We start from the raw sequence: 26,317 nt of genomic DNA, 5'->3' as shown, positions 1-26,317 counted from the left end.
GTAAGATTTTCGCTTTTATGGAAAAAATAAAGAATCGAAGCAAATATACTTAGGATATTAGACCAAAACTAAAAAAAATTCCCCTCCCTCCGAAAATAAAATATTGAAACTTCGACCATGAATTTATTGAATTATCGAAATATTCAATTTGGCTTATCTTCTAAGTCCTAGTTCCGACAACAATTCCGTCAAAAATTCCGAATTACTGAAGCTGAAGTAAAAGGTTTAGTATATATTCACTGTGTAATAAAAATAGATTATAGAATTTACGCTGATGCAACTATTTGTCTGAATGCACAACATGTAATGGAAGAGAAGGCTTGTAGAGATCTGTTTTTGACATGCCTCTAAAAGTAGATGTCATATTCCTTTTGTCTCTTCAATGTCAAAAAATTTTCCTTTGAGAGGCCTTTAAGTTTGAGAAGGAAAAAATCATAAGAAGACAAATTTGAAGATCATGCAGGACAATTGAGTACACATACTTATTTTCGGAGCACAAGCGGTTCTCCGATTGGTTATTGAATAATGAAAAGATGCATTGTCATGCAATACAAAACATTTGGAATAGGTTTTCTGACTGAAAACGTAAGATTAAAAGTCATCTGCTTAATACACAGCCATTTACAAGTCAACTACTCGGGCAATTGCAGAATCGTTTTGATCCTAAGCTTGTCATACAAACGTAATATCACTGGATTTAAACACTTCTTTAATCTTCCGAGAACGTTCCTTCTTTAACTCATATTCCAAGAATATTAAGTGAATACAATTATTGCAAAAGAAATTGAATATTCATTTGCACTACGGCTTGGTAGTTTACTAACAAGTTAACAAAAATTCTGGTTTTTGTGTCTAAGAATACAACAATATTTTAAATGTTTACAAATAAAATATTAAATTGGAGATTTAATTGGAGCCTCACCAGTTGCCTAGCATTTGAAGATTGTTAAATACTAATTGTTTGTTGCGAAGTCTAACCCAGGCTGCCGTGTATCAATTAAATATAATTGATAGTTGGTTTTCGTAGTTTTCTAGGTTCTCTTTACAAAGGTTCTCTATGAAAGCATCTTAATCAAATAGCTCCCATGTTCTTTCTATGTTCAAATAACCAACTAACCTAGTTTAAGCGCGATTTCCAAGGGAAGTTACTAGCAAAGCCCTCGCTCCCTATTTGAACTTCGCTAATTTTTCATGCTCGATCAGATAGCCTGGCTCAGTAAAAGTAGGCGGCCAGTGCAACTCTGATTAAAAATCTAGTTATAACCACGTGCAGTGCTGAAAAGGACCACGTGTTTCTGTGACTCCTTCTCCTTTATTTTCTTCTTTCTAGGTATTTCTTTCTCCTGATGAGGAGGGACCTTTAGCTGCCCTCGAAATCGATTGAGTGTTTCATTATACCTACGCTAAATACAAGGTTGTTTTTACGATTTTGAAAACCTGAATACTCATTAAAAATCATGTAGCTTGCCAATCAGGAGTAACATGAAAGATACGGCGCCAATAATTGAATTGCTGTTACGGTACGCTGTTTCTAAACTTAGATGGTCATTCCTTAATTAAATAGCCCACCAGCGGCCGAGCGGTAAATACGCTGATCATTGGTAGTTCGGTCCGAGGTTCGAATCCCGCGAACGGGCTGGCCGCATCGGCGTTTTCCCCATGTATAACGTGTATATGAGCCAGTTTATTTTAGAACGTCCTCCACGAAGGCATCCCTCCCTTTAGGCAGATAGCCCTCGTGTGCTTTGCCATAATTAAATAATCCAATCCAATCCTTAATTAAATATAATTGATTTGTAACTTCTACTTGAACTGACGGTAAGAATTGAAGTGCAAATAAATAATATCTTGTGCAATCTTGATTTGTATTTAAAATATTTGCATAGAAAAATATTTGAATTCAGACAGAAAGTTTTTTGAAATATTTGCAATTACTTTATAAGAAGGATTTATTAATAACCGTAATAATTACTTATTATATTACTGATGATTAGGATTCAGTTCTTGACAATTACATTCTAAATTAGAATTTTAAGGATATAATGAAAATACGCTACGCAAAAAAATACATTTGAGAATAAAAATGAGTTGCTTTTTTATGTTTTAAAATTTCTTAAATTCATTTAATAAACATCGTATCCTCGTTGTTAATTGAATCCTGAATGTTGGGTGGCGTTTATAGAATTATTCTTACTTGTCCACAGAATCTGCTGACTTATCCAGCCATTAAGTAGCTGCAGATCATTTCTACATAACCATTGAACTTTCATTAATTCAGTCTCTAGAAGGCTGTATGTTTATATCATAATTTGACTTTTATAAAAATGATTATTCTAAATATTATGTTTCTATAAAAATATACTGTGCTTTAAAAATGTGGATGATAGTATCAGCCGCTCTTTCAGCCACTTCAAAAGCAACAGTTTGTTTAGAAATAAATTATGCAGTTAATGTCATAAAATTCAAATAAATATCAAACGAAAATTCTCAGTTTTAGACAATTCGATTTAAACGAAGTAAAGTAGCAGATGATAAAACGCCGAAGGTAAAAATTTACTCTTATTTTTTTTTAAAAAAGGAAGATAGAGAGAAATTAAAAAAAAAATAGTTAAAAATTTGAATAATATCATCTATAATTTAAAAAAATAGCTTTTCATATAGTATTAATAAATATTTATTACGATTCATTGAGGGAAAAAATGTTATATAATTAATTCTTCGTAAAATCTTACTTGAAATTTAAGGTTAAAAATAGCTGTGGCAATTCACTGTAACAAAAATCCATAGACCACATTTGGCGTTATTATCGCTCAAAAAAAAAAAAAAGATGCCAAATTTCAAAACTCGAAAATATGTGAATTCGTGTATATCTTAGAAAATTTTGAATAAAAAAGTCTAATTTTTTGCAGATATGCTTAAAAATACACCTACTTTAAGATGATGGTAAAAATTTTTTTTCGAAAAATTTATAAAAATTATTTAAAAATAGAAATTTAAAAAATAAAACACAAAAAATGGATAAATTTTATTTGGAATGAACCTAAATTTCGAAATGTGAGAGAAAAATCAAAAATGTTTAATAAAAAAAGAGATATTAATAAATATTCGCCAAATTCAATTAACATTGAGGAGCTAAAATTTTGAGAGCTAATATTTTAAAAACTACTCGTACGATTTTTACAAAACTTGGTATTCTGGCATAATTTGAGACGTAGAATCGAAATATGGAAAAAAATTGGTATGCTATTTCAGAAAAAGTCCGATTTTGTGTCAAAATACCTATGTTAGAATAGTGCTATATATAAATCTAATATATATCCTAAGTCGCGCTTTCGAGACATGAAAAACGCAATTTGAATTTTGTCAATCGGCCCAGTAGAACGGGAGATATAGCACTGTCCCATTTTTTTTTAGCAGTGTACATGGCGCTGGCGTAAAGAATAATGATTCCGTAATAGCTGCTGTCGTATTTATAAGCCGGAAAGTTTTTGCTTTAATCTTGAGACTGAGTTAAAGATTCCATGGTGAAGAGAAATTTCAAGAAAAGAATGACGTAACATGCCGTAGTGTGACGTAAAATGGTACAAAGTGCATCCTTGAAGCGGGGATGTGTTCAAATAAAAATTATGAATTTAAATGTATATTTCCCATTGGTTCAAATTGAGTTTAATAATTTAGTTTCATATTTTATATTATGTATATATATATAATAGGACGGAATCGCATGGTATTCCACTAGGTCTCACGCTATCCTTTTCCAAATTATATTTAGCTCCATGATCTGAGTTTAAGTTTGAAGCTACTTAAAAAAACAATAAGCGATGAAGCCAACGGGCAAACCTGATTCATAGCTAAATAATATTTAAATATTTGGCATATTATGTTGCACTGTCAATAAAAGGTAATGATGTAATTACGTACAGAATGACTAAAATCATCAGATGTTGTAACAGACACTTTGGAAAAATACCAAATCAGTTATTTTTAATGCAAGGTGTTCAGAAACTAAGTTATAAGAGCAGCTACACATTCAAACAATTAAGGGAATATAGTTCTAATCCCTTCTTAATTCCGAAAAGTAGCGTGTTCCTCGTTATGCAACGCCACGTCGTTCCATGCCACCATTCCCCAAACATGGTTCATTTCAAATTAGTTGGTGTGCTTATTCCATATTAGATCTGTGAATAGTTTAACAAAAGTTCAATATCGACAATATACTATAACAAAAGTACAATATCGGATGTGCTATATTGGAATACTAGTTTGAACGCACTTGTCACTAAAAAATACTCTTTTATTTTAACACTTCAAAATTTAAACCTTTCAAGCTTAAAATACAATACAAACTGATGACAACATTGAACACATGCACATGAATAAGAGGTTCAAGGAAGTAAAACTTCAGAGTTGCTATTGGCAGTTATTAATGATGGTGCGGCGAACCAAGCCATTTACTTCAAGGAGGAAAAATAGATCCAGAACACAATTAAAATGTGACGTATTGAATACTAACAGGAAATAGCTTTAAAGAAAAGAAATAATAACAAGGGAAAATTTAAGATTTGCTTTAGGTGTTAAAATCTAAGATTATTAAAACATACATACATTTATAAATGCTTGGTCAACAATAGGAATAAATTTTGTTGAAGTATAACTATAGGCCGCAAAAAAGCACTTTACTGGTCGTGTGCGGTTTGAGGATGTAAAGCTGGTGTTGGTCATAGTAAAAACAGTAAGAACATAGTAATAACAGTAAAATATCTAGCATATGCTATTTATTTCTTGGAATCTAATGTTATACGCGCGTTCTGTTATATTGCTATCACTTTAAGCCATGCCATTGATGTGCTGGAATTATATTAATAAATATTTGGGAATAATCAATGTTTTACTGTCACTAGGATCATGCGACTGACCTAATTGAGAATGGTTTCTAATCATTTCTAATAATCAATGTTTTACCGGGTCCACCAGCGGCCGAGCGGTAAAGTCGCTGAACAGTGGTAGTTCGGTACGAGGTTCGAATCCCGCTAACAGGATGGCTGCATGGGCGTTTTCGTGGTTTTCCTCTTGTGCAACGTGTATACGAGCCAGTTTCCCTTAGAAAGTCCTCCACGAAGGCATACCTCCCTTAGGCAGATAGCCCTAGTATGTGCTTTGCCAAAATTAAATAACACAAACCAATGTTTTACCGCTTTCAGAGACATGCTACTGATGTAGTTACTTAAGGGGGCTTATACACCTTAAATTCCTTATGATCTTCCTATATGAGACTTTTGCAAGAATTGGGATATTTTGTTTATTTTAAAAGCAATTACTTCCAACCTTTTTCAGCTGACAACATAATATAGCTGCTTTGGAAACTAGTAACCAGAAAGTTTGTGTTGCCGCAAAGAGTTTGTGATTTAATCCGCTTTGTGACAAAATTTTTCGTCATGTTTTCACCTTGCGCGCATGATATTTTAAAAATGGCTAATGGTACATACTTGAAATTTGATGGAATTCTTTATATGGGCACTATTTTCTAACTGAATCAAAAATCTGATGAATATTTTAATATTAAAAAATTTTATGGTCGAAAACAATACAGATTTTTTTAATAAAATACATTTTATAAACTCAACTCCAAATAAAATAAAAATTTAACATGAAATTCTTAGAATATTTGGTTCACAGTAGTTTCCAAATGTTATAAAAGCTATGTATTAAATATGGAATTAAATTATGCAACAGAATGTCTTTAACTGTGCGCGCAAGGTGGAAACATGAAGAAAAGTTTTGTCACAAAGAGGATTAAATTATAAAAATATTTGTGGCAACACGAACTTTCTAATCACTATTTCAGAAAGCAGCTATATTATGTAGTCAGCTGTAAAAAGTTGGAAGTAATTGCTTTTAAAATAAATAAGTAATTCCAATTCTTGCAAGAGTCACATATTCGATGATCTTACGGGTTTTAAGGTGTATGAGTCCCCTTAATAACATTATCTAATTGTCTGTAAAACTCAATAACATACCGGTTTTAGAAACATGACATTCACGCAAGTGGTAATATTATCTAAACATTCGGAATATAGTATTACGTTTCATTTATGTTGGACTAAATACACTGAAATTTTGTGATTCAGTAATTAAGAAACTGATATTGAATATTGTTCGGATGACTTCGATAATGCGAAAGAGGCAGCTGAGTCTATTTTAAATTTCAAGCTTTATTTCATGCGAAGTGTTGTAACCTAACCAGTTTCTTATCTGACGAAATTAAACGATAAACGTTAAGTCACTTGAGAGGTTTTAGTTTGATAAATAACATAATGACCTCTAACAAAATCAAATTCATCATCATTGTATTCTTTGATGACTGCTAAAAAAGGCGAACTTTTAACATTTCAAGTATTATTAGCGCAAGTTTTTTATTTTGGCAGATTTCATCAGTGTGTCAGGCATAATAAGCACTTTAAGTTTTGTGTTCTTTATAATTTTATTTCAAAATTTGTTGCCTTCAAGACATGGGAGAGGGATTGTTAAGGATGGTGAAGGAAAAAAATTAAAACCATCCATAATATCAACAAGCTGATAATTCTATTTCTGTAGCTATAATAATTCTTTTTGTGAACAGTTGGAATCATTTTCTTTAAACAATAAATTGTATTCTAATGAAGATACATTTATTTAGGAATTCCCATTCCTTTACTGGTTTTTTAGTGATTAAATATTGCTATGCAAAGAACTGCGCATTAGCTCCGATTTAAATCCAGAACCATACCTTCACGTTGTCAAGATACTCTTACCCAGAAAATTGCAAAGCCTCTGACTAAGAACCTTTTATTCTTTTGAATAATTTTTAACCATGCATATATATAATAATGTTCAGCTCAATTTGTCTTAGGCTAAAAATTAATCAAACCTTCTAGACTGCCAAGTAAATTCTTATTTGTCAGTATAAGAATTGTCAATACTCAATTGTCAGTATAAGAATTGTCAATACTCAATTGTCAGTATAAGAATTGTCAGTATAAGAATTTGAAGAAGAGAAAGAAAGTCTAAGAAATCTATACCTTTCCAGAGTCAGAAAAACATAAATCATAGGTTTCAGTGGCAGATTAAACAATTCTTGTGAGAAAGCAAAGAGAAACCGTGGAACTGTGGAGCAAAATAAGAACAACTAAAGATTTTTGCTATAGACTTCACTTTAAAGTACAGATTAATTTACGAAATCAATTTCATTTCTTGCGATATTGACACACACCAACGATTTAAAAGCCAAATGTTTATGAGTCAAAAGTTTAAGTTTAGATCCCAGCCTGGTTCTTCTATTCCAGCATTATTAAAGGAGTTTTCAAGTGAAGGAAACTCACCAACTGGTAGCAACAGCTGTTATGACGAATACTTGCAGAGAAGCTTTACTACGCTCAGTTGATGCCTCTCTTTCAAGGATTCTTGATCCTATTCAAAACACCTCTTTGACATATTTTGATAGCGCAGATGAGACAGTAGAAATAGAACAGAATTAAATTAAACCTTCTATAATGATATCTGGAAGATGAAATAATAATTTTGTTGCTTCACTTTTTTTTAACTTCAAAATTTGAATGGGTTCGCACTTCACACTCCATTACTTTATTTGTGATGGGATAGAATCTGACCAGTTGCAAGAAAAATAAACGAAGACATCTGGCTCCTGAAAAAATACTTTTGAGGCTTCTTTACGATGGCGTAAAATGGAATATTCTGGTCTAAATATCGATTTAATGTATGCAAAATTTCATAAATCATATGTTTCACCAGAAAATGAACCACAGTTCCACGGTTTCTCTTTGCTTTCTCACAAGAATTGTTTAATCTGCCACTGAAACCTATGATTTATGTTTTTCTGACTCTGGAAAGGTATAGATTTCTTAGACTTTCTTTCTCTTCTTCAAATTCCAAAACCTCTGTGTCCATCATATCCGTAGCATTTTTTTTTTTACATCGAAGATAATCTAGGGCCTCCTTGTATCTTGAGAAAACATGCTGTCTTTTTTCATTGGTGATACTCAATAATATCATTACGAATTACTGCTATGGTTTCATAGTGTGACCTTCTAAACTTCTTGCGACATCTCAAAAGGGAGGTTGTTACATATGGTAGTAGTATGCGGCTGGTGTTTCAGTTCAATACATTCCGTAATAAATGTTATGATGCATGACTTCTAAATGTTTTTATTAAATTATATTGTTGAATTTCCGTACTAACACTTAGAAGTCCTTTACGTCTGCACATGAATAGATGAATATATTTTCCATCGCAGCTGTCTCCTGGGGTCGTCTGCTAGCATCTTATACTAACTTCCCCTGCTAATGTATTACAGTAGCGATGTTATAGTAAAGTCTGCAAGTATCCACGAAAGAGGACCACACAGCGCATAAACATTACATGAAAAAATTAAGTTCTTCAGTATCTCTGTATGTTTTCGTTTTCGTTACAAAAGGGTGGGGGTCCACAGTTCTGCGCGACCTAGAGTAAAGTCTGTACTGGGCGTTGTGGAACCTGTACCTGTACAGCACTGAGGGCTGCGGAAGAGTAGAAATACAGTCGTAAAAACTTGTCTTTTGAAATAATAGCAATCAGTTTAACTACATAACTTGGAATTAACTGCAATGAGAAATCAACACACTGCTTTCATGCGGCACGTCATTATCTGATTCAATTCCATCATCATTCCTACATTCAAAAATTGCTTTCTTGATACTTAGGCAAGAGCATCAACTCATTTAGGGGCCTCTAGAATACGGCGTTAGAATTCCGAATTTTAACCACATGTACAAATCCATCAGGTTCTGGAAATACCGCCACTATTCGTCCCAATGGCCATGCAGCCTGAGAAGTTTCACCTTTTAACAGAATGATGTCACCAACTTCGACTATTACCAATAATGTGTTAAGAAGCAGGAGGAATCGTAAGTCGCTGAATTGAAAAAGTGGCTAAACCGCCATTGACTTTTTCTGAATAAGCCGATCCCTTATCCATTTTGCTCTACACTGCAAGGTATGTATGCACTGCAAGGCATTAACTGCGCCATCTCTTCCAGAATTCCTGCTTTATTTTTTACAGCAGATTCTACTTGGAACGAATGTCTTGAAGATTAGTAGAGCTATATATAGAAACACCTGTGGTAATTTCTGCTACAAGTAAATGAGAAGGAATTAAGGCATCTAAACTTCATATAGATGAAATAATATGAATTAGATGCCTAGAACTTAAAATGTCCTCTGTTTCTGCAACCAAAGTAAACACGCCTTCAGACATAAATATAGTCTCCCTTGTAATTGTTCTGCGATGAAACTTTATAGATTTAATTCTGCAGTCCCCTATACCACTAATATGTGAAGAAGAAAGAGGAATCGTAAGCCGCTAAATTGAAAAAGTGGCTAAAATGCCATTGACGTCTTCTGAATTTTGTAATTTTTTAACGATATTTCCACCTCAAGCAATTTCCTCTTCCTTCTACAAAATTAGTTTCATTATGTCCGAAAATAAGTTGCCGTGCACGTCGACTGGCAGCAAACCTCTTCAATGAAGCAATAACAGAATCGGTAGTTAAATCTGATATACCTTTTAGGAGAATAAATTATGCTTCCATGCAAACAAATAACGCAACATAAATCATAAACATCATGACCTTTACTAAATTTAAAAGTTATTGGTCCCATATAGTCAATAGCGTAGATGAAAAAAGGTCTTCTAATTCTACTGTACTAGATTCTGGAAAGTGAGACATTACTAGAGTAGAAGTATTTGTTTTCTGTAGATCTTGCATGTAAGTATGTAATGTGATATCGTTTAACGTTTCTTTAAGTCTACTAGAAGATGGAATAATTAATAAATACTTAACAGTATAATTTAACTTAGAATGCTGAATGCCACCTCCCACCCGTAAAGAAAGCATATTCAAAGAAAGGTCTGCCTCCAATGCACTAATTTCCAGAGGTCTGTTGGATATTATATGTTCTGTTGGATTATATGTTTAATATATCATCCCTAAAATATATTGCTGTATTCATGATAGTAAATTCCATAATGCCTCTTTTTATTCCGTTAAAGGTGGAATTTCGCTCAAAGCCTTACAAGTTCGCAAACGAATTTTTACTTTGAAAGTTTGATAAATCTTTTGCAATAGCACATAATTCGAACATTTTTTGATAAGGAAGATATGCTAAAAGAGTACTAAAATGTTATTTTCCAAACCAGCATGAAATTAAAATTCTGTATTAATCTCTTCCTCAATCAACTCTTCAAACAGGTAGGGCCCTGGTTCCATAGTGGATTTATTATGAGCTATTCTGGAAAAACACTTCTAGGAACAAGATCTGCTGCATTAAATTCTGAAGGAACGTAATTCTAATGAAACCTCGGCAAAATCTCCAAGATTTCGGATGATTTGTTAACGATGAAAGTTTCCCACCTGAGAAGCGATGATGATAACCATGCTAGCACAATCATACAATCGGTCCATGCAAAGATTTCAAGTTTTCAGTTGCTCAAAATACTGTTGAAAGAACTGACAAGCTTTGAAAGCAAATGAGCTGCAGTCAGCTCTAATACAGGAACATATAAGGGCTTTAATACAGACGGAGTTTCGTCTCCTCAGCATTATCCGGTTTTTTTTTTTTTTTTTTTTACATAAAATTTAAAGCCATCTGTTTAATTAATGTTGCAATGCACGGGAATTCCTTTTTAAGTATTTTTTTTCTATCCATGTCAAAAAAGTATTTCTCCTTTTTTTTCTGTAATGACATCTTTTATATATGATGTTGATTTTTCACTAACGTTTGATCCAGAAGATACCGATTTTCTTACAGTAGCAATTTTTGTTAGTGGTTTTCATCGAGGCATCATTGAAACCAAATTCCCTAGTCACAGTATGTTCAACCTTGTTTTGAAGACAATTTAAAATTTTTATTTTAACCTATGACGAAACTGGCTTTCATTTATGTTACGTAAATTTGGTATTACCTTTTACATTTTTAAGTCAATCTATACGGCGAAGTACAAAGAAAACACGCCACACCACATAGATCACGCTAAACGTCCAGAATATCCAACGAACTCCACACAGCTAACTAAAATATACTGCGTAGTTTCTAGCGACTTTCGATCCTCCCGTTGACCGCTCTGCGCATGCCAATAGTAAATACATGCAATAACTGTAAAAATTACAAAAATGAATAGTATTACCATTACGTATTGTTTAAATAATATTCGAATCTTTCTTCGGGGGGGGGAGTATATTTTTTTTCACAATGCTTTCTCGAAACCGTATAAACAGAGAATCTACTCTAATTCGGTGTTGTAGTTGTGGTTTCCTTATTTATGAAAGTATTCGCTAGATAGTAATATTATATTATGGCATAGTTTTAAAATTCGGCTTTCCTCGAAGGAATGAATAAATTGTTAAAACAAAATTATCATATTTAACTGCATAATTAGTTAGCTTGAGATTTCGAGTAGAGAATATTTTTTTACTATAGTGAGAGCTAAAAACCTTTCTTTCAATTTAATATTTACTTATTTATGTATTTATTAAAAAATTTCATTTCGTTGTTTGATTAAATTAAAACATATTTCTGATATTTCACTTCAAAAAAAAAACTTTCAGTGACCTCTACCTTCTCACATCAATGAAAATAGTTAACACGAATAACATAAAATAGAGTACAATTTTAACACATATTTTTTAATAAATTTGAGTATGAAGCGTGCACTAAGGCTTGCATTATAATGATAATAACGGATGACTGCTATTATTGTTTAATGTAGCCTAGTGCTTGCGATTTAATACTTTCATTTGGAATGGTAAGAACTGGTCACTCATTTAAGCATATCAGAACCAAAGATGCTACCAGAATGCACCACAGGGATCGACCTAGTTACACTCGCCAAATTGGGGACTACTCTATTCTAGTTTTGATTCCAGTTTCGATGGTAAACGCCAAAGAGAGAAATCTGAATGTCTGCCATCCTTACTCTTCTACCAAACCTTTTGAGAAGATTTTCGCCTTTACAGTATCTTAAACGCACACCTAACACAAATCGTAATACATTTACAAACAATTATGCCATCTCCGATATTCGAACTTAGGCTAAAGGCAATAACAGCCGGCTCCTCATGTGTCACGCCAACAGTCCTGCTTGGGTATCTGACACTGCTCAGTCTGTTAATATTCTGTTTACTTAAGATTTCGCTTTACCTTAAAGCTACTGATTAGTTTTAATTTAATCTCAAACCAATTGGAATATTTATTCTAAAGAAGGAAATATGGAAAAATGCCAGTTCCTTACTTGCACATTTAAATTCTGACTTTAGTAAATGATTTATAAACAATTATATCTCTCGCTTTATGGTAGACCGATTGTAAAAATGTACTTAATTGATTTCTAAATGAACATAGCAGGAATTTCCAAAACATAGATTCGATAAATTTTATTAAAAAATATGTGATTGATATCATTAAATTATTTCAAACCACAGTTTCACTTATTCTCTTTTATACCTCTATGTTGCAATTGATTGGATTGGATTGTGACAGAAACACGTGGGAGTTATATGCTTAGGTGGAAGGATGATTTCGTGAAGGATATTCTAAGGAAAACTAGCTCATATGCATATTACACATTAAAAAAATACAAAAACTTGCATGCACACAGTCTCTTTAATGAAAATTGAACCGGATTCGAGGTACCAGTATTCAGCTATTTCATCGCTCGACCGTTTGCAGGTTCTTGATTCTTATAGGGAACGATTATAGCCTAAATAATGCATTCGTAAATTTGCTTCTTTCACCTTTTGTTATTTGTATTTCATTTAGTATAAATGTATTATATTATTTTGAAACAGGTGGTAAAACCATTCTCAACGAAAATTTCTTTCAGTAACAAGAATTTTCTTAACTTTCGTTGTCAGCATAATTTAACTAGCATCAATAAATGCAGACTTACCCATCAGTCCCCAAAATGGTTTTCAATATTTCCAGAAACAAGGTGATGATTTCTGGGGCTACTGACCGTATAGTGTTTGCTTACGAAAGAATTTGTGTTCAGTATATTATCACATTTAAATTTTAAAACCTAGTGTTCTGGTGCACTTCACATAGATAATGTTCTGCAACATCTGCTTAATTGCTGCTAAATGTACACGATGTTCCCAGAAACAAAATGCTATTACAAAATCTCTGTTTTATCCTATCTCCCTTTGCGACTAAGGTAATCAAATAACATAATGATGAATTTGAGTTCAAACACTGAAGATATTTAAGAGAAACCTGAATTGAATCCTGATGTATGTTTCAATTTTAACACCTATTATTATTGTGTTTCCGTATACACAAAACAAGTGCTCAGTTACTACCAATAATAATAATAACAATCCCAAAAGGTTAGACTATTTCCTGTAATAACTTACCGCATTGGAAAATCCCTTGGAACTCCTGCAATTAGATAACTCTCAAAGCTGTAGGAGAGAATAGGCAGAAGTTTTCTTGGGAATTGTAAAATTTATCTTTTCACATCTCAAGGCCAACCACTTTCTTATACTAGTAGTAAACGAGCTGAAAAATGAAGTGGTAAGATTAAAATCTACGCACGTTTATTAAAAAAGCAGATAGAGCGCGAAAAGTTTTCATATCTGATCAAATATTTATTCTTCCTATGCGATGAAGAATGCGGCTAATTAAGTATTAATCGTATTGAAATTAGTACGACATACATGTTATTGTTTTGGATGTACTTTGAAAGCTCGATAACTATTTCTTAATTAAGAAACTACGTTGAAAAACCATTCAGAAATTTAACTTTTCATCCAGGTAAATACATAAATTTTGAATTTTCTGAACATTTTAACTGTAGTTTATATAATATAACAGTTACAGTTACGGAGTATTCATTTTAAATGTAATACAAATAATATTTTATGTTGATACAGTGCTTCTTTGTTTGGCGCGTAAATACAGTAATTAATTTTAATGCCATTTATGTGGATATAAGATACATAAACACGGATATAGGCCACATGTGCCTAATTAACACCTTTCTTTTATGTCTACATCTTTCAAAAAGCTTTGTTCTTGAGTGCATTTCTTACTTTCGTACATCTCACAATCAGACATTTAACTAGAAGTAAACTGGAAAGTAAGGCGGTTATGTTCCCTAATATTGTTTATATCCGATAGTTGATTCAAATATCTTTAAGGAAGGAAGGATATTTTTCCTAGATATGAGATAACGCATATTCATTGCTGTGCAGTAAATGAGGTATGTTTTTTATTATTAGTTCTTTATTATTAGTTGATATTATTAGGTATATATTTGGAGTGGAAAACATCAAAAATCAAATGTGATTCGTCGAGGTTTTATTCAAGAATCTTCCAATCACAAGCTGAATACTACTGCCTTGCATTATAACAGCAGGCAGAGCTACGCTAGTAGGTCGCATGCGTATTTATGTAATTCTTATCTCATTCAAAGAGCGACTGGAAAGATATAAGTTAAAGACGGCGAAATCCAAGTTGGGATGAGTTTTGTCCACTGTATTTTCAATGTGAGAGCCACAGATAAGATATTCAGGCTTTATCAAATAGAGTAATGATAACATCTACTGTGTTCTAACTGGAATCCGAACCACGGATCTATCAACTGCTAGGTGCGCTAACTACGTGTACTACAGGGACAAGTAAATGGAGCGCAATAATTCCTTACAATAATGTATCATCTATTTCTGCGCTTGTTTAATAGATATCTAACTATTTGTCGAATTTAAAAAATAATGGAAGTTACTCACAGAATGGTTATATTAATCAAATTTGTATTATATATATATATATATATATATCTGTGTGTAAGATATATGGGGACATATTTGATTCAAATAATTCAATTTTCTCGGTGCTTTTGTGGAACGAACTGGTGCGAACAGCTTTGCTCAGAAGCATAATTTCCTTATGAAATGAAAATTTTCAGTTTTTCTTTCATAAGCCATGCAGTTAGAATTTTGAGTTCTTCGAAAATGATTATATTCTAAATTCCATGTCGTTACCTAATATTTAAAATTAAGTAATAAGGACATTTTGAAGATAAACAAATGTAATATAAATCTGATTTTAGGAATATAATCTGATTTTATTTGCATATCAAGAGCATAAATACTTGATAAAAAATTAATTATTTTATGTTGAAAATAATGCCCCAAACATTTAACGGATAGTATGGTCCTTGGTTTACTTTAAAGCGGAAATGAATCAATCGAATTTGTAAAGTCTAATTTATAACTAGCTTCTGCTGAGCAAAATTGAGCGCGTCCCGTTTCTCAGAAAAAAGTCTAAACCCAAAATCATTTGAATAAGAAATATTGAGAAATACTAATAACTTCAAAAAAAGGGTTATAAAATTTTTGAAAAGTTAGTTAAAATCAAAAATACAAAGGAAATGTTTTTGAAACATGCTAACAGTTCTGTTATACAAGTAATATGTTTTAGGAATAATAACACTGAAAATGATCACAATTTGCTACTTATTTTGTTATTCCAGTTTATTAGTTTTATTGCATAATTATTCAGAATGGTGCAATATAATCATAAATTTGCAGTAGAAATGTTTACATGTCTGCTTTATATTTATTTCCCTCCTTTGTGAAATAAATTAGCTATGCATTTCACATATTTTGTGTCTTAGTTTACACATTTTTATTTTGTAATTTTGTTCTTACTGCTTTATATTTTTACATCTGTTCAGTTTCCTTAGTAATATCAAGTATTTCTTTATTGAGAAAATGTATTTTCAGCTCTGCCATTTAAATTGCACTATTTTGAAACTTTCCCTCAAAGATTTAGCCTCTGTTGACCCATAACTTTATCATATTTTAATACTTAGCTTCTATTAATCAGTTAATGTAAATTATACAATTTTGTTATGGAAATTCAATATGCAACATTTTTTAATTAAAACTCAATTTTATACAAAAATTTCAAACTTTGTGAAAACATTTGTTTCAAATTCTTTAGAATTTCAGTAAAAACAACAACACTAAAAATTCAAGAAGATGTCAACATACGCCCTTTTAAAATTTGTAAATATTCGCCATTCTCTTGTTTGCAAAAGCAGTAGTCTAATATGTGTCAAATGTGCCAAAGTCTGAGTATTATATTTAAAAAGAAGAAAATTTTATCATTCTTCTTTCACGTAAATTAAATGTTAATTTAGTTTCAAATTAAAACTCAAAAAGCCATGAATGTGGTTTCTGCTCTCAATAAAAATAAATTCCACAAGCATTTTGCCTAGAGACGCAAATAAAATGTGATGTGGATAAAAAGATCTAGATTCTCCGATAAAAGTATATTTATTTTAAACTTGTTTATTACCTATTTCTAGCCGCCAAAAATTCTCTGAAGTTTTTTACTAGCTAAAAAATAAAGTTAATTTGGAGTTGATGGGGACATAATATCGTAATTTAATGAAATACATTGAATAAAATTAAAGTCAAATTTAAGAGATAAGGTATTTTATACTAAAAGAAAATTAAAATCGTGTATGAAACATTATAGAATTTAATGTTTAAACAGTTTACTCTGGGGAAGGAAAATATAATTTCGGAAATTAATTCGATCCTAAAAAATATACAAAAATACGATAACATATTTAACTGATCAATTCTTTAATGATTAATTCTTTAACAATTAACTTTTCCTTGAAATAAACACGCATATATTTATTTCAATTTTAAAGAGGGAATATAATAATTAATCGATCAAATAATCTGTTGAAAATACTGTCAGGTTTTGGCTGCACAAAAGTTTCATAATCTGGTGGTTTATAATCTATTCATAAATTGCTGTTGGAATGAGTTTATATTTTATGTGTAAATGTAATTAATTTTTTTTAACTAATGAAACATTAGTGAAATTTTAAAAGGGAATTTTATTTGATCTACACCCGCTATATTCGGATCGTTTTAAATAGTTCTAGAATTTTTAATGCACTTATTTTTCATTTAACGGATCTATATGGAACATAGCAGTTAATAAAAATATGTAAAGTAAATTTAGGTTATCTTTAATTTAAGGTTAATGCACTTCACATGCAGGCTGATCCATGCACTTTAGTAGTAGTTTACTTAAGCTTTATATTTAGTAAATTTGTGTCATTGTTTCAGAAATAAGCTGATCCATTTATTTTTTTCGATGCGCCGAACCTCTGAAGAAGATGCACCGGGAGACGTCAATTTTCCCTTTATCTCATTTAATTTTTATTTTTTGTATTTAAGCGCATGTTCTTTTTGGAATTTCAAATCTGGACGCGTTTTCGTAGTCTTAACATGTATTTATATATTTTATAGAAAGATTTATTTACTAGCAACTCTATTACAAGATGAATACATGTATCGAATTTCAATTTTCGTTTTAATTATGATAGAAATATATATAATAAAAACTATGTAAATCGACTATATAATTTAGTTTATTAATAGCTTCATAATTTTTCATTTTTAATTTAGGTATTTCTTTTCTCTACTCTAAAAGTAAAGACTACCAAAAATAAAGAATTTCTAGAATCCGCCATTTCTAGATTAATATATGTGCCACAAAGCTTGCGTAACGCTGATGAAGTAGTTATTTCGGAACCTAAATTCTTGAGAACTGAAACCTTTGTAAACCAAAACCTTCCTCTCTAGTAATAATTTCCTCGAAACTGCGTCACCTTTGGAAACTAATTCCGCATTATATCATATTTACCTTCTGTATTGCCTGTAAGTTTTAGCCAATCAGATAAACGAAAAACATTACTATAAATGCCATCCAATATTTAACTTGGTTGGGACGCATATTTAGTGTAATATCTAACTTATCAGGGCCATTTTTATCAAATCCAATTCAATTTTAGATTCCAAGATTTGTAAGATAATGATGTAAGCCTGACAGATTTAGTATAGTTTTTATTTTAGAAGAAACATTTTCATTGGAAAATTTCTTAAAACATGTAACAACTCAATTTGAATTCTCCTGTAAGTTTTTATAGACTACAGTATTAGCGTCATAAGCATATCAGATCATTACAAAAGTACTACTAATGGTTGAGAACTTAAAAATTTAAATAAAATCCTAAAACAACTGGAGAATAAATAACGTTCCTGGAAAGTATATTTCATAATTGAAAGGAACAAATTGCTGGACATTAAAATTGCTACACCATCAAGGACGCACACTATTACCTTGACACTTGTATGAAAGGAAGGATATGTTGGGATGCACAACATATGAACATTTCACAGCATGCACACATTTAGGGCAACAATAGTAACTTTAAGTGTAAGAAGGTCGAAGGAAAGACAGATATTCATTCGGAAATTTTCACTCGTTGTTTTTGAATTGGAGTTCTGTTTCATGCTTCATATATAAACGAAACACTCATAACAATATGATTCAGAATTCGATTGTTTAAGAATCACAGCCTGTGTAAGAATCATAGCCATCGTGTAAGAATCGTAGCATGTAACAATCATAGCCTGATTATAGTAAGCTGTTGTTCGCGTTGGTCGAGATCCAGCGAGTAATTTGATTTTGGTAAGATAAGTAATGGGTAATCATGGGTTTACACAGAGCAACGTGCAGGATCTCAGCGATCTCCACTAACTAATGCTAGAGACGATAGGCATCTTATCTGTACGTTAGAACCATAAAACAAAATCAGGTATCCATCACATTTCTCAAACTGAGTAAGGAAATTCGATGTGTTATTCAGCACCACGTATTTGCATGAATAAAGTCGAAATCATCGCAGTAAAACATCTTCCAAAACACTGCAGATTATCAGCTAGTTAGCAACAACTGTATTGTCCACTGTACGTCCACTCTACGGTCAACAACTCACACGGGCACCTCAATGAATCATCATCTCAGACGCATCCTAGTTTTGCTAATGTCATCATGATCTTCGTTATCCGTATATGGACGTATGAAGGGGAAGGAATATTGGAAGCTTCTATTTTTCGTTAACGCCAGGTTTGATAGTATGGCGTGCCAATCGATACGTATCCCATTTCCCTAGCCACTAGCGGCTGAATGATAAAGTTGCTGAAAACTGGTAGTTTGGTTCGGGGTTCGAAACCCGGCGAACGGACTCACTGCATGGGCATTTTCGTAGTTTTCCGCATGTGTAATATTCGTACGAGTCTCAACTTCCTTCAGAAAATCCTCCATAAAATCATTCCTTTCTTTAGGCAGATAGCCATCGAAAGCTTTGCATTAATTAAATAATCCAAACATCTCTAGTCCGTGTATTGTTACTTTGACCATCAACCACTACATTATTCATGTCTTGATGCCTATGGCTGTCTCATATTTTCGAGGTATCTATCGTCCTAATTTTCAAAAGGCAGTGTGACCGGCTTCCATTCTAGGCAAAATTCCAAGTATCTCTCACCAATTTAAACGTCTCTTCAATGATTACAGAGAGACAGGCATGAGAATAACCGGAAGCCAACGTGACAGATGAAATCTGTCATAGGACGGAAGCCGCATAGACTGCAGTACCTTTAACTGGCATCCAAAGTCTGTTTGTATACATTTACAGTCATATAATAGCTGATATCACATATATTGCACTGATTTGTGTACGTTTTGTGTCTGAAAATCACTTGAAATTTTAATCATTTTATCCGTCCATTATAATGGTATATAATGTTATGATAATCTAAAATAATTATGATTATTTCAAGGGCTGGCAATTTTAATGATCCGAAGAATAGGTACACTGGGCCACAAAACGTAACACATTGTTATTACAGATTTTAAATATTAAATTATATGGTTCTAATGTTATGTAATATTCTAATCAAAGCCCAAAGTGGGTCATTTATTCTCAAATTGTTCTCAAGCGCCGTGATTCGTATAGTGGTTAGCAATGCTGGCTGCCGCATTGTTTGGCATGGGTTCAAATTTGGGATGACTCTAAGATGTCTAGTGTATATTGTATATTGTCTTTCCTGTATGAAGATACTTAAAATACACGGAGAGTCGAAAACCGTTTCAAAAGGTTTTGTGGTAGGAAAAGAGGAGCGTGTGACCATGGAATTCTCCTTCAAAATTGGAATAGAGCTAGATAAAATCATACTTCAACTACGAGGTGCCCAAGGTTTATGTCAACGACGGATGCAATCTTCAGCTCTTTGCAACAAGAAAATTATTGCACTTATCTTGATGTTTCTTGCAGAGAAGTGAGATAAATCACAGCAAAGATAAAAAATCAGAGAATTACCCCGTACACTAAATCGATTTTTAATTCAATGAGGCAATATATATTGTGCCCTCTAACCCTGTTGTTGTAACCCTATTAGAGCTATTATGAAATGGTGTTTTTCTTCTAAAGAATGTGAAAACAATCAGAGGTAAGCAGCTCTGTAATTAAACTTACAGAGAAATTGTCTGTTTTGATGAAAATTACTGTAAGCATGGTCTTACAAGCTGACATTAGCTTCGTCAGCTTGCGACGAAGAAATTAATTATAATTCAATCCAAATTGTAATTCCTTGCGTTTAACCTTTATAAAAATACATCACGAAAAATCATTTTCCATAGGCTTCAACATCTATGAAATGATGTTTTTCTTCTAAAGAATGTGAAAACAATCAGAGGTAAGCAGCTCTGTAATTAAACTTACAGAGAAATTGTCTGTTTTGATGAAAATTACTGTAAGCATGGTCTTACAAGCTGACATTAGCTTCGTCAGCTTGCGACGAAGAAATTAATTATAATTCAATCCAAATTGTAATTCCTTGCGTTTAACCTTTATAAAAATACATCACGAAAAATCATTTTCCATAGGCTTCAACATCTATGAAATGGTGTTTTTCTTCTAAAGAATGTGAAAACAATCAGAGGTAAGCAGCTCTGTAATTAAACCTACAGAGAAATTGTCTGTTTTGATGAAAATTACTGTAAGCATGGTCTTACAAGCTGACATTAGCTTCGTCAGCTTGCGACGAAGAAATTAATTATAATTCAATCCAAATTGTAATTCCTTGCGTTTAACCTTTATAAAAATACATCACGAAAAATCATTTTCCATAGGCTTCAACATCCTGACACGTTAGTCTAAACGGTAATTTTTCGTTTTCATCATAGTTTGAAGTAATATTATTGACCACAAAAAGCAAAACGTTTTTGTAATTTATTTCTCTAAATGTGTTCTAAATGTGGCATAGTGTTCTGGTAAAATTTTTCCAGTATTGCAGTTTTCTTCTAAAGTACAATTAACGGTTTAAGTTTTGCAACATTTGTTTATCATTTATTGTACTTCGCATTACAATGTGTTTCAAATAAAATTACTTGCAAATCGAATTTCAGTACAACAGTGCTTTTTTAGTGTATAGATAACACGGATGTACTAACATATCCCAATGTAGCATACATAAGTGCAGTGTCACCACAAGAGGTGTTCGAACTGGCCTTCTCCTGCCTACACCCTTTAGGTGAGAGCTTTTGGTCTGATACCGTCTTTTTAACAAGTTTGCATATAGGTAAACTGCCTTAGTTGGAGATGTAAAGAAACATTTAGCGTTCTTATATCTGCGTTTTGCTTCATCGTGTGAAGGTTTTGTTTCCTATTATTTCCTACCTTCTTATGTTTAAATAGTTTCGTATATAAACAGTAACTTGACAAAGATTACAAATTTTATTCATGTTACATTTACTTTAAGAAGTAATAAAATTAATATTTTTGCATTAATTTCAAATTGAATTTCTGCATAATATACGTAAAGTAACTACTTCCGCATATTTTACTTTCAATATATTTCAATGCAAATTGAGCATATTTTTTAAAATTTCAATATAAGCATATTTTTTTTTAATTTCAAGATGAGCACATTCATTTCGAAAACAAAGTTCTAAAATTTTCTTAGTTTACCAATGTTTAACTGAACTGTATTCTAACTAACACGAGGTGTGAAATCCTGAAATTATATTTTTACATGCATAAGTACCTATGAATGCTATTACAATATTTAAATCTAAAGATAATTAATTCTATAAATGTTCCTTCTGTCAGTTATGGACAAAATTTTTCTTCACTTGCTAATTCGACTATACACAGGAGAAGGATATAGACTAGTGGCAGTTAAGTTATCGTATATTTTAGAAAGCGTTGAATTATTCATAATTTCTTTAATGGAGTTAGATTATACTGATGAAAATCTATAATTGAGCTAAATAAGATGAGGTGACTGAGGGTATTTATTGGAGAGTGAACATTTGCGGAGAATATAATTAATAACCTTATAAAGATTCAAAAGATTTATTGGCTGTATGAAAATTTATGCTTACTGTTTTATAACCATTAAGATTATTTTTCTCCTTGGTATGTTACTCCAAAAAATTATGCTATGCAAATTTTTAATACTACCATAAGGTTTTTCTGTTTTATTGCTGTCTCTTCATATTAACATAAAAGTTAATTATTAATCCAAAAAGTGTGCTATGAAGGGGACTTTTAGATGCAATTTTCGTTCTTCAGTTTCTTTTTAATAAATAAAATTACTTTAATAATTCAAGATAATATTGATGCTAGTGCATTTGTGTTCATAGCACTTTTGTTTATTATTCAGGAAACAAAAAACCTTTTAAAATGAGGAACATTTCCGAAAGGAAGTCTAAATTTCAGTATTTTCAAATGAAAGACAAACTGTGATTATTTTAGCATTTCTATTAAATTTAAACTTCTATTAATTTATTTTTTATCTATGTTTACTACCGAACTGTTATCCAAACGTTGCCAGTTTTTTCACGTTTCAAAAATGGGTATAAAATTAGCCTGTTAAGAAAATGACGTCAGATCTTTAAAAGCGTGAACATTATAAAAACATTTCTGATGTGTACACCACATGACTTCCGTGTACGGAATATTAACCTATTCGCAATTTTCCTGAATTTAATTTAAACATATTTAATTAACGAATTTTTAATTAAATCTACATCGTGAATAGTGCATAAACCACAATAGATTAAATTTGAAATCCTTTAGTTTATTGATCAGAAATTCGTTAAAGTTTTATAAAATATGAAATCGATAATAAAACGAATTCCAAAATTCAATTTATAATTCAGAGTACACAAAAATTATATCATCTGAAGAATTACCACAAGTTATATTCAAATACTTTAATAAATCTAAAACAATTAAAATAAATTAAACAATAATGTAATATTTTAACATTTTGTGTGTAACTTTTATTTATTAAATATCATGTTCTTCGCACTAACCATAAAATTTAGTTCAAAAGCAATTATCGCAAAATAATTTTAAATTGATCATATCTTTAGGATTTCCGATACACAGTCTCACGCACTGGAGATAAAAATGCTTTTTTCTGTACAATGTTGCCATTACTCGCTTTGAAATCCTCAAGTATATTAATCAGAAATTCCTTAAAGTTTTACAAAATATGAAATCGATAATATAACAAATTCCAAATTTCAAATTTGGGCTTCCAGATGCCCATATTCGCAGTAGGATTACGTTATTCAAAATTTAATGGCTCTAGGTACCGTTGTTTTATCGCAATGCGAGAAACATACATATATTTATGCAGGTTCTTTTATTATAATAAATATTTAATTTCTTCAAATATAATACAGGGTGACAATATTTGGGGGTAACGGTTTGAAAAGTGATACAGCTTTTTAAAGATTTCAACGCAAAATGCCCAAACAAAAACTATAATCCCTCAGAGATCCTTTGGACTAAAAAGAAACAGTTTTTGGCAGCACAAAAATTTGAAGGATATAAAAACACCTTAAACACCAAGTACAGTTAAAACAATTAAAATTACAGTTTCTACGCGAAAACAAGCTAATAACTTAAATGATAATTCTGGAATGAATTAAGCATAATTTAATTTTCAATAATAAAAAAAGACGTTACTTTGGTGTTGCAAAGCTTAATTTCTCTAGATTGGCAAATCATCCACTATTCTGCTAAGTTTCAAATGTAAACAAACGTGGTTGCCAAGCTAATCAAAAATTAGGTTTAGCCGCACTTAAAAACTTTTAAATTGTTTATAATTCCAGAATTATTGCATGCAGCTTAACTAAAGGCATAAAATTCTTAACCAGAACAACATAATACAATTTTGTACGTTAATTAAGCAAAAATTGGTTTCATCAAAGAAATGCCTGCTATGTAAATATATTTTAGACAACACATACGTTTGATAATTATAAACATGACAAGCATTTTATGCAATAACTAACAACTATGCAGATTACTAACTAATAACTATGACAACTATGCAGATTACTAACTAACAACTATGACAACTATGCAGAATATTCAAAAATTATTAAATAATGAAATGGACTGCTTTATCCAATAGTATTTTTAATTTATTTGCTTTCGTTTTCAGACAGTTTGGAACAACTTCATGCATGCTCCTACTAGTAGTACTTCGTCATGGGTCTTAACAGAACAGCAGACTTTTTATGTATTACGTCTACTGGCCTGCTAAGTCCCACGACGCAGGACTTGAATCTTCATCAAAAATATTCCAGTAACGCCTCAAAAGTAAGTCCAGTTTGAAACATTTTATAATCATCACATTAAAATTCCTTTGGGTGAAAGAATAGCATCTCCAAGTTTTAACAGGCTCTTAGAACTAGTTTAACTGGTAAATATTTTTACTGCTTGTAATCTGTGTTACATTAAAGGTAATTTATTTCTATGCTGATTCTTGAAACAAGTTTCTAAATGGCTTCTCGCAAATGGTAAATATTAAAATATGTTTTAGAGCGCAATTAGGCTTTCATATTAGAATTTCTATTATTTTTCATTTTATGAATTAAAAAATTTCATGAATTTCGGAATGACTTTCAATATCAAACAATACTTTGTCCCTTTATTTAAAGTGCTTTTTCAAAACCTCGTATGCAATATAATATTTTAACCAACCGGTGGTCCACAGACCGCTGGTGGTCCGTGAAAACGTTTTGATCGTCCGCAGAAAAATTGAGACATTATTTATATTTTTATGAAAATTCAGTTTAAAAAAATGGTAACAAAGCCCATTATGGAATATGGAGTATAAATTTTTTTGAAATTTTAGCTACTCCTTTTAGCGAAATTCCTTCTGAATTTAACGAACGCAATCTACCCCTCTTGTGCGCCCTTTTATCGCTGTAATGGGTACTTACGCGATATTTATAGACGATAACGCCCGCCCGCATAGAGCTCGACGGATAAAAGGTCTCAGTATGACGTCTAACACGCTCCAATAGGCGGTGTCTGCCGAAAACATCGCGGACGAAAACGTCGTGGAGGAAACAACGCAAGGAGAAAACGTCGTGGTACAAAACACATGGACCTTATAAGAAATAGACTAACCCAAATGGGTTTTCTCCCTCGTCTGAGGCGTTCCTGGCTGTCACCTTGATCGCATCCGAAGGAGTAGGGACGACTTGCAGAAATTTAACAGTGGTTGCCTATTGGCAGCGTGTATAATTGTCAAAAAAAAAAAAAAAAAAAAAAAAAAAAAAAAAGCTGGTTGTAGCGCCTCATTTCAAAAATTAGAATTTCTCCATATTTTTATTTTTGAAATTGACATTGATTTTTAAAACTGTAGCGTATTTATCAAGCATAATTAACGTTCCAAATAATTATAAAGCTATTGCACGCTTTCAGGGCTGGATATTGTTTTAGCTTTTCCTATGCTGTAAGGAAATTTGGAACTACTTCTTTTAGAAAATAATATTTTAAATCTGAACTAGTAGAAAATTTCAAACAAGCAATTTTCTCTTGCAATTTTTATGCTTATTATTGGTGTAAATAAGTAAAAAAATACTAAATCATTTAAAAAATTTTTGAAAGTTTTGTTTAAAATTCTAAATTGTGCTGCTTTTTTAAAATTATAGATGAATATTATAGCACAATTTCTGTAAAGGAATTTTATTTCAATTATATTTCATAATACATCACAGTGATAAACAATTTTGACTCCTTAATAATTTTTATACATTTAATTCTAATATTAAAATTTTATTTAACCGTAATAATTAATTTTGCTTGTATTTTATAGTGATTAATTTTAAATTTATTTTTAGTTCTGCATAAGATGTCTTTTTTTATTTACATTTAATTTAACTTATTAGCCCAAAGGGGCGGTAGCCTAGAAAGGCTGATAATTTCAAAGCGGCATTTTGCGCTGTTTTACTATAAATGTCCGTGTCTCCTTGCAAATTGTTTTTACCAAATATTATCGCCCTATATTATATTTAAAGAAATTAAATAATGAAGAATCT

At 31.5% G+C, this 26,317-nt stretch overlaps 1 long non-coding RNA gene across 1 annotated transcript in view; it reads right to left on the bottom strand.

Moving 5' to 3' along the window:
• The window catches only part of LOC146998500 (uncharacterized), a 163,820-nt gene that overhangs the window by 97,664 nt on the left and 39,839 nt on the right, over nucleotides 1-26,317 (bottom strand). Inside the window, exon 2 of the long non-coding RNA XR_015039317.1 lies at nucleotides 13,444-13,588. This is a non-coding gene — a long non-coding RNA (uncharacterized LOC146998500). The remainder of the gene's footprint in view (nucleotides 1-13,443; nucleotides 13,589-26,317) is intronic.

Source organism: Stegodyphus dumicola, chromosome 2 (assembly GCF_044657685.1).
Source record: "Stegodyphus dumicola isolate Sdum_Otavi_A_Nest chromosome 2, ASM4465768v1".
NCBI lineage: Eukaryota > Metazoa > Arthropoda > Arachnida > Araneae > Eresidae > Stegodyphus > Stegodyphus dumicola.
The sequence above is the reverse complement of the archived record's forward strand: the minus strand, read 5'-3'. Positions and strand labels throughout refer to the sequence as shown.